Here is an 18219-nt window from a genome sequence, read left to right as displayed (position 1 = left end):
CCCATGGTATAAGATTCCACATTCATATACTATAATTGCAAAAAGCTTATGTGGATGGCCAAGAAAAACTTCCCCTTCAGATTGCAATCACTTGGAAACACTTGCCTTTACTCTCTGAGCTTGGATTTACGGTTGGAATGCATAAGCATTCCGAGTTATTCTGCTTGTTCATTTATTTAAAAACAAATTTGTTGAATACTTCCTACGTGTCAGGCAGAATTCTAGGCATTGGAAATACTGACCAAGTCCCTTCTTTGACAAAGTTTACATTCTCATATCGACATTATCTTACTGGAGGAGATAGATAATTAAATTTCAATTTGATGTCTGTAATATAAAAGGTGGTACGGAGACGGGCAATACAGTGGTAGGGGATTAAGTGATATAAACTAAATATTATGTATAAAATAAGCTACAAGGATATATTGTACAACACAGGGACTACAGCCAATATTTTATAATAACTCTAAATGGACTATAATCTTTAAAATTGGTGAATCACTATATTGTACACCTGTAACTTATATAATATTGTACATCAACTATACTTCAATTAAAAAAGTGGTAATAAGTACTAATAAAACCAGTATTGAGAGATAGTGGCAGCTGTATATGTGTGTGAGTGTGTAATGTATGTTTTCTGGAATGGTCAGGGTAGGCTTTTGTGATAAGATGACATTTGAGAAAGGATATAAAAAAATGTGAGAGTCCTGTGGATATGTGGGGTAGCACTTTCAAGGCAGAGGACCAACCAGGATAAAGGCCCTGGGGTAGAAGTGCATTTGGCTAGTCTGAGAAACAGCAAGGAGGCGGATTTCACTGTAGTTAAGTGAGGAGGAAATGATAGAGATAAATGTAAGATAATATTTGGTCTTATAGGCTCTGGTCAGGACTCTGGCTTTACTCACAGTGAGACATTATAGAACATTTATCAGGGGAGTAGCATGATCTGAATTACTTTTCCGAAGGATCACTCCTGTTGATGGAGGGAGGCTATAATAAGGGAGGCAACGATGGAGGCTGAAAGCCAGGCAAAAGAGGAGGCTATGGGAGTACCCCAGGTGTAACAAGGATTGGACTCACACGGCAGTGGTGGAGCTGGAGGAAAGAGGTGAGAACCTGAATATAATCTGAAAAGAAACTTATAGGATACAGAGTTCAGGTGAGTGGATGGGGCTGGAGATATTTCAGGGGAGTTGTCAGCATAGAGATGGGACTGAATGAGACATTTGAAGAAGGAAGGTAGAGAGAGGGAAGAAGAGTACCTAGGATTGAACTCCGGGACACCAGTGTTCAGAGGTCAGAAAGATAAGGAGGGGCTGACCAAAATGACTGAGAAGGAGTGGACAGTGACGGACAAGGGAAACCAAAAAGTGTGGCATTCTGGCCAGAGCCAAGTAAAGAAAGTGGTTCATGAAGTGAGGGATCAACTACATCAGATGCTGCTGAGAGGTTTGAGTAGGACGGGTTTTAGATGATTGAGGATTTCCCGTTGGATTCGACAACATTGAACCTGTTGACAGTTTTGATAAGAGCTGTTTAGGGGAGTAGTGGCATAGAACAAATGAGAAGAGGGTGTTGAGATAGCAGGAGAGATTCAATGAACTTGAAGAGATAGCAAAAAAAAAATTTCTCAAACTAAATGCAGAGGAAAAAGAATAATAAATTACAAAAAAACAAACCGGGCTTCCCTGGTGCACAGTGGTTAAGAGTCCGCTTGCCGATGCAGGGGACACGGGTTCGTGCCCCGGTCCAGGAAGATCCCACATGCCGCGGAGCGGCTGGGCCCGTGAGCCATGGCCGCTGAGCCTGCGCGTCCGGAGCCTGTGCTCCACAACGGGAGAGGCCACAACAGTGAGAGGCCCGCGTACCACAGGAAAAAAAAAAAAAAAAATCAGAACAGAACGTCCAAAACCTGCAGGATAATTTCAAAAGGTGTAATATACATGTAAGTACAATACCAGAAATAAAGCAGAAGAATTATTTGAAGTAATAATGACCAGGAATTTTCCAAAATTAATTACAGACACCAAATCACAGAATCAGAAACCCAGATAACAATAGGCAGGATAAGTACAAAAAGACTACCCTTACACACATTATATTCAAACTGCAGACAAAGAGAAGATTTTGAAAGAAGACAGAGGAAAAGAACTCTTACCTATAGAGGAACAAGGATAAGAATTACAACACAGGGCTTCCCTGGTGGCGCAGTGGTTGAGAGTCCGCCTGCCGTTGCAGGGGACACGGGTTCGTGTCCCGGTCTGGGAAGATCCCACATGCCACGGAGCGGCTGAGCCGGTGAGCCGTGGCCGGTGAGCCTGCACATCCGGAGCCTGTTCCACAACAGTGAGAGGCCCGCGTACCGCAAAAAAAAAAAAAAAAAAAAAAAAAAAAAAAGAATTATTACAACAGAACTTCCCTGGTGGTCCAGTGGTTAAGACTTCATGCTTCCACTGCAGGAGGTGCAGGTTTGATCCCTCATTGGGGAAGTTCTGCCTTGCTGTGGTGCAGCCTAAATAAAGAAAGAATGAAAGAATAGCAACAAGACTCCTCATCATGTAAGAAGGAAGCCAAGTACTTAAAGTGATGAAAGAAAAAAAAACCCCTACCAACTTAGATTCTGTATCCAATTAAATTATCCTTCAAAGTGAAGGAAAAAGAAGATTTTTCTCAGGGAGATAAAACGGAAAATTCATTGCCAAAAGACCTGTCCTGCAAGAAATATTGAAAGAAGTTCTTTAGGGAGAAGGAAATTCATATTGTTAGAAACTTGGATCTATATAAAGCAGGGAGAAGCATCAGAGAAGAAATAAATGATGATGTATAAAATCATTTATTTTTCTTATTCTTAATCCAAAAGATAGCTGTTTGTTTTAATTAATGGTAATAGCGATGCATTGGGTGATAATGTCATACAGATAAGTGAAGTGAAGGGCAGTGATGTCATAAGGCACAGGGAGATGCAGGTGCCTGCACTGCACGTGAAGTGGAACAGTGTTATTTGAAGGTGGACTTAGATTGATTATAAATGTGTATTGCCAACTCTAAGTCAACCATTCAAATTTCTTTTAAAAGAAGTATCATTGATAAGAGAGAAAATGGAATTATATAAAATGTTCCATTAATACCAGAGAAGGCAAAAAAAAAAAAGAAAAAGAAAAAGAAGAAAAGAAGGAATAAATACAATGAATAGAAAACAGTTACAAAGATGGTAAATAAGCTTACATTATATATCTTTGCATATACCATTGCTTGTTTTAAGGGACTTTTTCATTACCTTCCATCTCTCAGTTCCAAACAGATCAGGTGTGAGTGTACCCGCTGCATTTGTGGGAACAGTTCCCACAGTTCCCACATCTGTAAGAACACAGAACAACAGTGCCCTCAGTTTGGGTTCCTTTGCCTATTCCTGGGCCTCTTTTGCCTTTGCCCCCTCCTTTGTGCAGTTGACTTGAATGGAACCCGGGGAGTCTTAGACCAGAGGGAAAACCCTTGACCAATGTTGGGGAAAAATTGTTTATGCCAAAGGGAGATGTTGACTGTTCTGCTCATTTCTCTGCCCCACAGAGCCCTCAGGAAAGATGTCTCACTCAGAATTTTCTGATAAGCTAATGTGGGTAGGAATGACAATAAACCCTTGGGGAAATAACCATACAATTCATATCCTGGAATTCCATGACGCCATCGACCCATGAGAATAATAAGCAAGTTCTGGCTCTGTGCTTCCCCCACTGGAATAGTCTAATTTCCAGGTGCATTTATCAAATGTTAGTTTTGCTATAAGTCATATACCATAAAGCTTCAAGAGTTGATATTGATCCAATGAGTAATCATTCGATAAATATTGTCAATTGACATAATGTTCAATTTTGGGATTCATACGGAGTAAGTAAAAGGGCTCTTGCCAATGCAGGACCTTCAGAAATATTTCCATGTTTTTTCTCCTCAATCACCTCCTTCCCATGGTGCCTTTCTACCTCTTCTTCCTCTATTAAAATTCTATTTTTAATCTTTATTTTTACTGTAGAATTAACATAGGCTCATTTTGTCACAGTAAAAAATATACAAATGATTCACTGTCATATTTATTTGTCACTGAATTGAGTCCATTCTTCATACCCTATATAGAATTAACATTTAACTTGATCATGATAAATGTGTTTTTAAGTACTGAGAAACAATTGCCTAGAGTTATGACATTCTGGAGTGACAAAAGATCCAGTTCTCACTCTTCAGTTTTTCCTAGGGATTCCAAGAATGTCTGTTAGGAAAAAAATAGAATCTGCCTTTATTTTCTACACTCAACAAATACTGGTCAGTTTATTTGCCTTCAGAGGTCCATCAAATATTAATCATTGTAAATTATCATTGTAAATTACTAGAGCTTCAAGCTCCCAAGAGGGCATTTAAAATGTTTCCCATATTTTAATGCATTCAGATGCTTTCAAATAATTAGACCAAAATTTCCTAAATTGATGTTCCACAGATGTTAATAGCTTGCCACAAAAGTTTTTTGCTGAAATATTTTTGAGAAATTGTACTAAACTAACTTTAAAAGTATAATATACTAATATACATAATAAATTTCTAGAAAGGGGTGTATTGTTAAATACTTGGACAGTGTTTAATAGGACAGTTTTTAGAAGTCCCTGCATGACGAGTTATCAGTTAACAGGCAGGTTTATTATTAATTTTTAGTAGACATTTTCAAGGGAAACTATGGTAATATATTAAAATTCAAGAAGTCCAAACTCACAAAATACCTTAGTAACCTTGTTTGTGTTGTGTTTGTTTTTGTGCATGAGGCAATCACTAATCATGTAGCAACTTGGCTTGAAGATAAGATGATAAAGTTTATGATAGAACCAATATTCTGGCTGATTAGAAGAGATGAAAAGATTCTTAGGACAGATCAAATACTTAGAGTAGGAAGCAGGAGGTGGGGATAGGTGGGGGGAGATTCTTGATAAAGAACTTGGAAGTTGGAAATAGGTCAAGGGGCTGGTGAAAGGAAGAAAAGAAATGAACTGACTTCCCCAAAGCAATACAAAAGATCAGATCTTTTGTATCTGATCTGGATCTGTGTACTGGATCTGTAGCTGGATCTGTAGAGAGAACATCCAGAAATGAAGCAGTAGCATCCACTTCTTACTCCAGAATATTAAGGAGCCTTCTCAATTGTTGGCAGTTTATGGAATTCTATTATCCTAACCTGAGGAAGAAGAGACATATCCACGGCAGTTGGCATAGACTCCTTGCTGAGAAGAATGGAGGTGGCCAGAGAGAGCCCGTACCTGGTGAATAGGGAAGAATGCATTTCTCCTGGATTATATTTCCAAAACAAGATGGCCTGTGCTAACCCAAGTTGCTGCTGTGTCCTTTTGCAGGTTAACGTGGAATGAGTTACGTTACCTCAGGAGACACAGACAAACCACATGATGGTTTATCAAGTGGTTGCACTCCACAGAAGGGAGCTGAAAGGCATGTAGCAGAAAATAGTGAGTTTGGAGTAAAAAAATCTTCGTCCCCATATAGGCTGTCGCTCACAAGTAGTGTGATTTGGGACAAGTTACTTAACCTTCCTAAATCTGTGGGTTTTTTTTTTTTTTTCATTTCTAAAATGGGGATGGTGTCTGCTTATTCAGGACATACTAAGATGTCTAGAAGAGAATTTTGCACATAGAAGCCACTTATATGAATACACTTTAAAAGCTCCAGATATCTTTAATTAAGCTCTGATTAAAACTAAAACAAGAGGCCCCCAAGTTATTTCAAGTGAGAAACTTTAGAGACTAAGAAGCAACATGGTTTTAAAACATCAAAACATGGTATTTTGGAAAAGAGAAAACTATGGAGCTTCATTCTCTTAGTTCATAGTCCCAGTGCTCACTTTGCTCACTTTCCCTGCCTGTCTCCCTGATCCCTACCATGCTTTTCTTTTAGGAATGATTTCTGGCTCTGGGGGATTCCACACCAACATGGCTCAGGTCCTTATATTCTGAGTAGACACAAAACTTCACTCAGGAGCGTGAATCAGCCTGTGCGCAGAAGGGAACACATGTTGCAGCAGCCCTGATGCTGGAGCCTGGGCACAATACAAGGAGTGTGATGGCAGCACAGCAGCAGGCGGCCTGACGGGCAATATAGATATTCTCACTGTCCACATCCCCTCAGCACCCTGTCCAGGGAGCTTTAGGCAGGACTACTTCCTTTCTTAAGGCAAGTCCATTGACTGACAATCAAACTTGGGCTCAGATTTGACCAGTGCTTTAAAATATAGTGATTAATAGAAAATTTGGGATCTAGTAAGACCAACGTATCAGGAAGCAATTGCCATTGGAAAGATGGTTTATTATTCACAGTTCCCAAGAGGACGGGGTAAACCATGCCATGGCAAGGGTGTGGTTGTGGGGACACATGGAGAAGTATCAGCGTGTTTAAGAGGCAGAGGAAAAGGGAGAAACTGTTGGCAAGAGACTTTATTGTGGTTTCTGCAGCGATGGGATTTATAATTTGCATCAAAAGCGTTGTCATACCCTCCATCGAACTGGACAATTCGTATTATATTCTCATTCCATCATTGGTTTCTTGATGCACCATAATATTAAAAATAATGTAAACTATTCTAATTAAAATAGAATTATCAGCAAACCCAGAGGCAAAGGAAGCTTTTATGTCCAGGTAGGATGGTTTTGACCATTCAGAATTTGCATAGTGGCTGACTATGAGGAGAATTCTGAGCTTTCTGTGTGGTTACAAAGCAGGTAACTCAGAGACTAAAGATGGTAGACTTGACAATTTTGTGGTCCCCAGAGAGTAGGCTATATGTGAATGGAGTTTGAACTAAATAAACTCTATACCTATCCAGCTATAGGGACCATAAGATAACAGATGGAGCAGCTCAAGGAGAGAAGACAATAGGCCAGCTTGATCCCCAGTTCAAGTCTTGGTTTTCATCTCAAGAATACCAGACCACAAAGAACTAGGCACCACTTCTGGTCACAATAGAGCCAGAGTATTTTCTGTGTCTCCATAGAGATAAGTTGCTGCTGACGTCAACCCCAACATGCCTTAAACAGGGTGACCAAAGGCTCCCTGGGCAGGGCTGGCTGGGAAACTGTATGTGGAGTGAGCCATACTAGGAAGTGAGCGGAGGCAATCTTGTAATGGAACAAGGCATCCTGAAACAGTGGAGAAGATGGTCATGTTGGTGCGCCTAACCTAGGACAGTTCCCCATGGCTTTCTGGTATTTATGTTACTGCTTATTTTTCTGTAGCACTGACTAATAAATTGAGGGCTGAATGGGGTGGGGAGTACCAGTCTCACGCCCACAGGGATGACTTCTTACTTCTGACTTTGTGAGTCCTTGCTTTGGCTCCTTGTCAGTTTTGGCTTCCTCTGCTACCTCCTAATCCCTCCCGGTTCACATATTCCCCTAATGATATCTGACTCACAGCTGGCCCTCTAGAGAGTCTGAGGAATATTTTATACTAAGTGCCTGCATTGTTCACCTGTGTGAAATCAGTTGGGGGCTTTGCACTATTGGATCATTTGTTTTTATGTTGGGCCACCTAAGAGGGCATTGGCTATACTGCTATCTAAGTTTTTCCTTTCCCCTGTGGTGTCTGGCTCCAACCTTCTGGTGATACCTCAGAGTATATCCCCTTTACATTTGTTTTGATCACCCAACTGCCAGCTAGAACTGACTTAGATGTCCTGGGTGGTAAGATTTAATGAGTAGATTTTATTAATTCCTACATAATAGAATTTAAAAATAAGTCTTGAGAAGCATTTAAAAATGTGTCATGTATTATTTTAGGCATGTGAACTATGAAATAATGGCAATAATGATGTGTTTAAACCCATTAAATCATGTAGCTAGCTGAAAATGTTCCATAAAATAGAGTGGGAGTAATAACTGTAGGTCAAATTGAATTCTGAAAGATGACCACACAGGGACTCGACAGGCTCAAGAACGTGAATATACTCTGAGGCAGAAATCATTTTAGCAGAATTTCCTGAGGTCCACAGAGAACATATATAGTTTATAAGACAAGGATAGTGTGAAGGTCCAGACATTCAATAACTGATGCAGAGGTCAAGTAGGATGGCCTGCTGGGATAGTTCTGCCATGTGTCAATCAGTGTTGGACAAGTTCTGTGTGTAAAGGAATCTGGAAGGCACTGAGGAATTCACAGCGGATTGGCTCTGAGGTGGTTTTATGCATCCCATCCAGTTCTCTCATGAATCTTAGTGAGGTGGACAGAGCAAATAGTTGTCTCCCCATCTCACAGATAAATTGAACCTGTGGCACCTTTAAAATTTTAATGCACATAAGAAGCAACTGGAGCTTCTATTAAAATGCAGATTCTGCTACTGTAGGTCTAGAGTGGAGCCTGAAATTTTGCATTTCTAACAAATGTCCAGATGATACTGATGCTGGTGTGTGTGGTAAGATCTTACAGGGCATGAATGATTCCATTTGGTCTGACCAGGAAAAGTCAGAAAGTTTCAAGGCATAGTGGAGAAATCAATGGACATCATATGTTTGCTTGAGTAAGTTTAACCCTGATGCTACTGGCTAATAGTTAAAGTATTTAGTGCAGACCTCCATAATAGAACTTACCATGATGAATTGTATCTTACTGAAGACTGAGCTGCTTCCTCTAGCGACCTGTAGGTTCCTTGAAGAGAAGTAATAGCAGTGGTGTTGGTGTTGATGTTAAGAGGGTGAGGTGGTAATAAGTAACGACGTAGATGTCAATCCTGAGAATAATAGCTAAAATTTATTGATCACTTACTTTGTGTCAGGCATTGTACTAAGCCCTTCATATTGCTGCCCTTAATCGTTACCACAGTCTTTACCATGGGATAAGTGCTATCACGTCCCTAACTGAAAAAGAGGTATTTAAGGGCTAGAGAAGATGAGTAGCTTAGAGCTGATTTTTGAACCCAGGTCTGTCTAGTTCAAGACAAAGGCCATATCTTACTGTTATTTGTCTTTTGACAGCTGGCACAGAACTGGAGAGGGGAGGCTCTCCAGTTCTTTGGGACCAAGATGAGGTTGGGCTTCCTCATAACTGTCACAACAATAGAATAGGCTGCCCTGATGGAGTGAATGCCCTGACTCTATGGATTCTTGAACAAGGTGGGCAATTGGACTAACTTGATGGTTTTCCAACTGTGTTTTTCAGAGCTGCTTCAGAGGTGACCTGAATGGAGTCTGAAGTATAGGCTTAAAGGGCAATCTCTGAACCCTCCTCTTCTTTTACCAGAGTTAGCACTGTTTTATCTGATTTGTATATTTGGGTCGTTGTAAGGTTGTGTTTGAATAAGGGTTTCTGATGCTATAAATATATTCAAAGTCTTCAGACCAGTTGATCTCTAAGATCTTGTCTAAAATTAACATTGTGTAATTTGGCCAAGGTCTTATGCCCATAAGTGGGCAGAGCTTGGATTAGAATTCAGGTCAACTGGCCCTTTCTTCTAACCCATGCTATCTTGATGCCCAGACCTAGTATCCCCTTCCTCACACAATTCACTGACAAAGTTACTTCTCTGAGGCCCAGTAGTCTGCAGAAAAGAACTGAAGGTTGAGTAACAAAACCTGACTCCTCCACTAATTAGCTGTGGAACTTTGAGCAATTGTGTATTTTTCCATCAAATATTTATTCTACCTCACTGTGGACCAGGCACTGGTTTGTGCACTGGGAATATAATGGTGAACAAGGCAGACAGAGTCCCTGCTCTCACTGAAAGGATGATACGGAGAATAAAAAGTAGATAGATAAACAAGGTAATTTCTACTAATAAGGACCACCACACACACAAAAAGAAAATAAAATGAGTAAGATCAGTCTGGAAGTGAGAAGCCTCAAATGAGGATTTACCTCGGGTTATAGCAGAGGCTCATGAATAGCTCTTTACCCTTTCACCTTCCAACAGGATGAAGAATTCTCTAGAGAAACAAATTTTAAAAAGCCCCAAGGAGATCCACAGCTCTTCGCAGTTGGATCCATCCTTTTGGTGTCGGCTGACCGTACTCAGTGGGAAGGAGCAGACATGCTCAGATCTTCTGAGACCCCATCTTCAGAAGACCTGACCTGGGACCCTGAACAGATGCTCAGGTAGGAACAAGAAAGCCCCGGGTGTGGCTCTGAAATATTCTGGTCTCCCTCCCCCTTGCTTCTCACAACCAGCCTAAGCTGTGAGCAAATGTCATAAGAAGCAAACATTGGCTTCCACGCGATTATGCTGTTTCCTCCTTCTGCCTTGCCTTGGCAGGCGGTTTGCTTTTGTAAAAAGAACTCTTCACTAGGAGGCCTGAGCTCCAGTTAGAGATTTGTCACTAACTAGTTGACTGGCCTTGGAGAGTCCTAAAATTTTGGAGCACAAAAAGATCTTAGGGAAATTCTTTATTTTACAGAGAAGGAAATGAGATTCCAAGAGGTCGACCTTAATTCAAGGTCATTTGGTGCGTGCAGTCAGGCCTAGACCCTCAGGTCTCATGATTTCCAGAGTGGTGTTCTTTCTGTCATAAAATGATTTTGCCCCTTATCTGGGCCTCAGGTACCTCATCTGTAAAAGGAAGGGACTGACTTGACTCATGGGCCTGAACAGTGCACAGATGTGCTTTATCCAGCCAGCATGGGGTTGTAAAAGTCCTTCAACGGGAGTCCTCGGGGTAGGTCATCGAGTCTCCAGTTTGACACAGACCTGGTGACTCCCTCTCACCATTCTGTCCTCTGCCCAGCCCTCGTTTGCAAGACGTTAGGACCCTGGACCAGAGGATCCCTAAGATCCCTTCTAACCTTGAATGTGTCTGATCCCGAGTCTTCTCCCTTCACGTTTTTAGACAGCAGACAGGATTTCTGATGGGATAAGAGAATCCTTTGGACTGACTTTGTCCCTTTCTGGCAAAAATACCACCCATCAAATCAGAGAGGAGTGAGAAATTACAAAAGTTTAGTCATCTCAACCCAGGGAGGCCAAAATCTGACTAAAGACAGCCTCAACTTATTAAGTTTAACTTGTAGAAAACCACCGGGCAAGATCAAGGAGGCGAGCTCCTTTGGGCTTAGGAATAAAGGGCCCCTTATAGCTAAAACTCCACCCTTTCGGGGAGACCCCTGCATCACACATGCAGAAAGTATGTGAGGCTGGAACACCATGTTTTCTGGGATGGCAGCGTCCCAGTGGATCCAATCTGAAGTTTAGTGCTGGGAGGAGTGATGTTGGCTGCAGACATTGGCTTTGAATGAAACAATGACTATGCATGCTTCAGGGAATTTTACTATGAGATCACCCCGGCTGTGCTGGGCTCTCTTCACACAGCCTGTTATCTATAACAGCAGAGTTAGAAAAGGCAGTGAGCCTTTCCCCTGCCCCACAAAGTGAAACTCCTTCTCCACCCCTGCTGTGTCCCTACCCACAGAACACTGGCCTCAGATTTAAGGGGGATCTTACCTCACATCTCTCTGCAGTCGAAATGCAAATTGCTGCGTGGCTTGCTCCCTCAAAGGACCCGTGTAGCCTGAGTGACACAACGTCGATGCCATTTTACCTCATCTTCCTGATCTCTTTACCCGTTCCTTTACTCATTTATTCCATAATTAATGCCTGCTATGAGTGCTTCCTAGGTACCAGACATGATTCTAGTTCTTGGGATACATGAGTGAACTAATCAAGAAAAAAAATTCTTGTGCTTACATTCTATCTGTGCAATAGGTAGTTATTCCGTATATTTCCTAAAAAGGTCTAGAGTTTTTATGGGTATCTTTTTTGGCTACCCGGCAGTCTCTTTGATGGCATTTTAAGGGATACGAAGGGTCTAACACACGTTCTATTCACTCACTTTTCTCCTTACACCCGCAGTGACTGTGGGGAAGCAAAAATATGATTTCCCAGATTCTACACCTCTTTTTCTTCCTCCAATTTTATAACCAGTAGAGAGCCTCAAGGCTTAATTATCCTAGCCTCAGCTCCCTCCCTAGCCTTCTGAATGCCCAAAAGGGGCTTTTTAAGCCCCCTGGTTTATACCTAGAGTTTAAAGGCACTTCTCCGATGTCCATGTGAAAACTCAAGCTGCCTGTAAATGAACTGGTCTCTCCACAAGCAGGTATCCATCCTGGTTTTGATATCTCTGTCATCAGCACCAGTTTTTGTTTTTGTTTTCCCCGTCTCATTTTCCAGGTTTGAAACTTTGTCTTCAGTCACTTCTGATACCTCTGATACTCAATCAGCTAATCTACTGCCTGCCTTCATCTTGTTGCTTGTGTCTGTTCCTGTCTCTGTTGTCACTGCCTCCCCCAGCTCTTCTCCAGCTCATTCTTGGATCAGAACATTAGCCTCGCAGGGAACCTCCCTGACTTCAGCCCCCCACCCCGTCCCCACTCCAGTCTGTCCTGCACGTGGACCCCAGACGACTGTTCCTTAAACATTGCTTTCATCTCACCACTCCCTACCCCCATCAAATGTAAATCCCTTGTCAGGTTTCTGAGGCCCTTCATGGTCTGACTCCCCTTTACCGATCCAATAGCTTTTTCCATTTTCCTCTACACGTGCTCTCTGCTGTTAGTCAGGTGGGTCTCTTAATGTTCCTCAAACACACAAAACTCATTCCATTTATGTTCATGCTTTTTCTCCCCAGCCTGGGCAGCCTCCTTTTCTTCCTTTAGCCTAAACAGATCACATACCTATCGTTTGGAGTATAACTCCAGTGTCACCTCCTCCGTGAATCCTTCATTGACCAACTCAGAACCCCCTTCCTATGATCTTCCACAGGTCTGCAGTTCAACCACAGTGTTTAGTGATCATTTACATTAGTCTTTAATGGTTTGTCCATTGTTTCACATATTAATCATATCTCCCCAAATGAGTCCAAGCTCTTTGGCCAGGAACACTGCACTGCACCATACTATACAATTTCATACCTAAGTTTTTGAGTCTAAGCACTTTGGTTGATTGTATTTAGGTAGACTCTGTCCCAATCCACATTTCCCCATGAAATAGAACACTATTGCACTTCATCGTCCACTCATAACTCCACCATGTCAGAGATAAATACAAGCTTATTTTTATTAAGAAAAAAGTGTATATAACTAGCCATGTTTATCCCATCTTTTAGAATCCTTATTTATGCACACAGATACATTATGAATTTTCAGGCACATGGTTTATTCTGGTGTTCTTCGTCATATCTTTTTAAATTTGTTTGAAAATACTAATCAAATAAGAATTAATTAAACCCCTCACTTTTTTTAAAACTTCTAGTCACCTGATACCAAAGGAGGAAAATAATTTTAAAAGACTATTAGAGAGGTTCACGCATCTTCAATATGGGTGTTTTCTTGTCAGAGGGCTAAGGTTTTACAATCATTTACATCGAAGAAAAATCACTTTATGCCTGTCAACGTGAAAAATAATTTGCTTAGAAGAAACGGGAATATGGTTATTTCTCCTTTGGCAATATATGCAACTTCAAACTCAATGAGCTAAAAATCTGTTCCTTTCAGAATATAAATTGACTGTCAGGAATCTGTGTACCAAATGATTATGTGCTGCATATTTCTCTCTTAATTCATGCACACCATATATTGTATAACATTACCTCATATGCCGTAATCATCACGTGTCACATGCAAGATACATAAAATACATCATGAATGTCTCACCAGATATCAAAGCCATCCAAGTATAATTAACTTATTTACAGACTGTTTCTAGTTCTTGCCCCAGATATAAAACATCAGATATCAGAAGTCAGTCTAAATGTTTGAATAGCCGATTGTAGTAAGTTGTAATATCTTAAGTTTGCCACTCTTCGGTTATCTGTACGTTTAGTCTGGATTTCTTTCAAGTGTACTTCTTGTTTTTTAATACTTTGGAGCAGTTTAAAAGATGACACAAACAGAAACTCCTTTTCATATTGAATAGGCTCATGAACTGTGAATTATTGCCTGCGGGTCGGTCACCATTTTAATGCACCGTAGGTTTTTCCAGAGTTAAAAGACTCTATCTTGCTTCATTGCAGAGCAAAACTTATACTCCTTTTAATTCAGGAGAGTCCATAGGGGATAGAAAAATCTGCAGAAGAGAATGGAGCTGATTTTCTTCACAAATCTCATGGACATGTTGAGGTTTCTAGCAGTTTGGGATCTGTACTACCTCAGTGGAAGATAACACCCAGAACTTGGAGGCCACAGAAGGAAAAATGCATGGTGTGGCTAGGCCTCCATTGTCTTTTCAGTGCAGGGTGATTGTGTCCACAGAGCTCCGACATAGAGAATATGAGCTCTGGTCCATGACTTTGTGCATGTCCCTTACTCACCAAGGGCACAAACCTTATAAACATACTCCTCCATCCCCACTCCATTCCCCTCTTCTTCTGACAGCTGCCTCATGTACCCTCTACTTTTCCCATGTGCATCAGTGTCTGGAACAACATAAGGGTAACACAGGCCACGCAGGTTGGGGAGACTCTGTGTCAAGAACAGTTATTTGCTCCCCTCACCTCACACTGGTTAGAATGGCCATCATCAAAAAGTCTACAAGTAATAAATCCTGGAGAGGGTGTGGAGAAAAGGGAACCCACCTACACTGTTGGTGGGAATGTAAATTGGTACAGCCGCTATGGAGAACAGTATGGAGGTTCCTTAAAAAACTAAAAATAGAACTACCATATGACCTAGCGATCCCACTCCTGGGCATATATCTGGAGAAAACCATAATTCGAGAAGATACATGTACCCCAATGTTCATTGCAGCACTATTTACAATAGCCAGGTCATGGAAGCAACCTAAATGTCCATTGACAGAGGAGTGGATGAAGGAGATGTGGTACATATATACAATGATTTATTACTCCGCTATAAAAAAGAATGAAATGCCATTTGCAGTGACATAGATCATCCTAGATATTGTCATACCCAGTGAAGAAAGTCAGACAGAGAAAGACAAATATCATATAATATCACTTATATGCAGAACCTTAAAAAAATGGTACAAATGAACCTATTTACAAAACAGAAATAGAGTCACAGATGTAGAAAACAAACTTATGGTTACCAGGGGGGAAAAGGGGGGAGGGATAAATTGGGAGATAGAGATTGACATATACACACTACTATATATAAAATAGATAGCTGGTAAGGAGCTATTGTATAGCACCGGGAACTCTACTCAGTACTCTGTAATGACCTATATGGGAACAGAATCTAAAAAAGAGTGGCTATATGTATATGTATAACTGATTCACTTTACTGTATAGCAGAAACTAACACAACATTGTAAATCAGGCATACTCCAATAAAAGTTAATTAAAAATAAATAAGCAACAAGAAAAAAAAACAGTTATGTGCTCCTTGCTTTGGAAGAAATAGAAATTCTTCCTCTCAAGAAAACTTGCTGCTTTTAAACAAAAAGAAGTAAGAAAAAGAAGCAATCCTTACTCCTTAGAAGCCCTCACCCATTCCTACTTTAAAAAGCAGGACCTTGTGCCTCTTGAAACAAAACCCTCAGGCCAAGGGTTAAAATGTCTGAAGTTCAGAAGCATACTCAGACACTTGTTGCCAGTCAAGAATCAGTGGCTGAGTATCAGGGTTCACCAACCATCTACCCTGAGGCAGCTGGCTGTCTCCACGTTCATCCTGGTAAGTCTGCTAGGAAGAACCCCAATCTCAGGGTGGAGGAAGCCTGAGCTTTCCCAGAAGACCGCAAAGGAAAGGAAAACTCTAAGAAATCTTGCCAGCTTGGATTGTAATTTCAGCACTTTTATGACAAATTCTTGTAACGTTTACTCATTTTTCCAATTTTTTTTTCCCAGAAAAGGGTGCATCTCTGCCTCCCAGGGTTTTACAAGTAATGCTGACACATTTTTGTAGCAGCTGTCATTGAACGATACTTACTTTTCTCCTAGTTTTCATTATGAAGTTAGAATTCATTGATGTGGGACATATGAAGTATTTTTTTCTGTGGTTTGAGACCATCTTGAGGCAGCAGCAATAAAGGAAATGGGTGGAGAATTGTTACTGACTCTATTGAACTTGAGTTCTCACAAATTGAACACATTATCTTTCTATAAATTTATTCTGAGCTCCCTAAATACCAAATTCCTTTCTTTTGCTCATTCCAACTTTATCTCTTCTCTTTTAAACTAATCTGAAATGTGAATTATTTTTCCTGGTGAATGACATAGGATAACTATGTGGAACAGGGATTTACAAATAATAAGTAGTCAATAAATTGTTCCAGAATGAAAGAAATTCAACTGTGGTTTTAACTGTCATGCTTAGGAGAGGTGAATTCCAACAAATCATTCTTTTCCTGCCCTTTAAAATAATGTTGACTTCTTGCTAATGCATATTTATAGTAAATTATATATAGTATAAATGAGATAGTGAAAAATCACCCATAATTGCCTCATTACAATGATAATATTTTGATGTGTATTTTTTGTATTTTATATATATAAAATACATACATATACACTCATACATACAAAGAGAGATTTTATTGAGGTAACATTGGTTTATAACATTATATAAGTTTCATGTGTACAACATTAAATTTCTGCTTCTGTGTACCCTACAGCATGCTAACCACCAAAAATTTAGTTTCCATCCATTACCATACTGTTGATTCCCTTTACCTATTTCATTCTCCCCAAACCCTTCCCCTCTGGTAACCACTACTCTCTTCTCTATATCTATGTGTTTATTTTTGTTTGGTTTGGTTTGTTCATTTATTTTGTTTGTTTTTTATATTCCACATATGAGTGAAATCATATAGTACTTGTTTTTCTTTGTCTGACTTATTTCACTTAACATAATACCCTCCAGGTCCATCCATGTTGTCGTAAATGGCAAGATTTCATCTTTTTCACTTTTTTAGGCTGAGTAGTATTCCATTGTGTGTATGTGTGTGTGTGTGTGTATACACACACACACACATATATATTGTGTATATATATGTGTATATACACATTGTGTGTATGTCTGTGTGTCTATATATATATATATGTATATATAGACACACACACATATGTATACATATATATAAGCATACGTACCATGGCTTCTTTATGCATTCATCTGTTGATGGACACTTAGGTTGTTTCTATATCTTGGCAATTGTAAATAATGCCGTGATGACTATAGGGTTACATACATCTGTTTGAATTACTGTTTTTGTTTTCTTTGGGTAAATACCCAGAAGTGGGATTGCTGGATCATATGGTAGTTCTAGTCCTAATTTTTTGAGGAACTTCCATACTGGTTTCCATAGTGGCTGCACCAATTTACATTCCCACCAACAGTGTATGAGGGTTCCCTTTTCTCCACATCCTCACAACACTTGTTTATTTCTTAACTATTTGATTTCCTATTTTTAAAATTTTCCATTATATTGTGAGCATTTTCCCAAATCATTAATGGCATGATTTTTAATAGGAATATCATGTAATATCATATGCCATATTCATATGAATACATCATAATATATTTAACTATTGCCCTTTTGTTAGTCAACAGGATTATTTCTAATATTTCAGTCCTATAAATATTGAAATAAGCATGCGGTGACCAACCTTATACAAAAATATGTTTTTATTTTTTTTAACATCTTTATTGGAGTATAATTGCTTTACAATGCTGCGTAACTTTCTGTTTTATAACAAAGTGAATCAGCTATACATATACATATATCCCCATATCTCCTCCTTCTTGCGTCTCCTTCCCACCCTCCCTATGAAAAATCTGTTTTTAGTTCTGAGTGTTTCCTTAGAGTTGATTTCTGGAATTGAAATTACTAGGTAAATATATATTGACATTTTAAGACATTTTTATTATATACAATTTAAAGCATAAAGAAAATGAAAGAAGAGTAAAGTGAAACCCATGTACCCATCAGTCAGCCTCAACAAAGATCAACTTACAAACAATCTCGCTTCTTCATCACTACCCACACTCCCACCCACACCCCCACCCACAACCCTGGGTGTTTTGAAGGAGATAATACCTTCTAGGTCTATCCATGTTTTGCAAATGGCAAGATTTCATTCTTTTTTTTTAAATGGCTGAATAATATTCCATTCTGTATATGTACCACATCTTCTTTATTCTCATCTATTGATGGATACTTAGGTTGCTTCAATATTTTGGCTATTGTAAACAATGCTGCAATGAACATAGAGGTGCATGTACCTTTTCAAATTATTG

The 18219-nt window shown here is 39.8% G+C and overlaps 1 long non-coding RNA gene across 1 annotated transcript; it reads left to right on the top strand.

Annotated features, from left to right (window-relative positions):
* Positions 1-7103: 7103 nt before the first annotated feature.
* Positions 7104-10117, top strand: LOC137230813 (uncharacterized). Its single transcript, XR_010946270.1, has 3 exons — positions 7104-7250; positions 9015-9152; positions 9950-10117. It is a non-coding gene; the product is annotated as an uncharacterized lncRNA (long non-coding RNA).
* The last annotated feature ends 8102 nt before the right edge of the window (positions 10118-18219 follow it).

Source organism: Pseudorca crassidens, chromosome 1, assembly GCF_039906515.1.
Source record: "Pseudorca crassidens isolate mPseCra1 chromosome 1, mPseCra1.hap1, whole genome shotgun sequence".
In the NCBI taxonomy this organism is placed as follows: Eukaryota; Metazoa; Chordata; class Mammalia; order Artiodactyla; family Delphinidae; genus Pseudorca; species Pseudorca crassidens.
The sequence above is the reverse complement of the archived record's forward strand: the minus strand, read 5'-3'. Positions and strand labels throughout refer to the sequence as shown.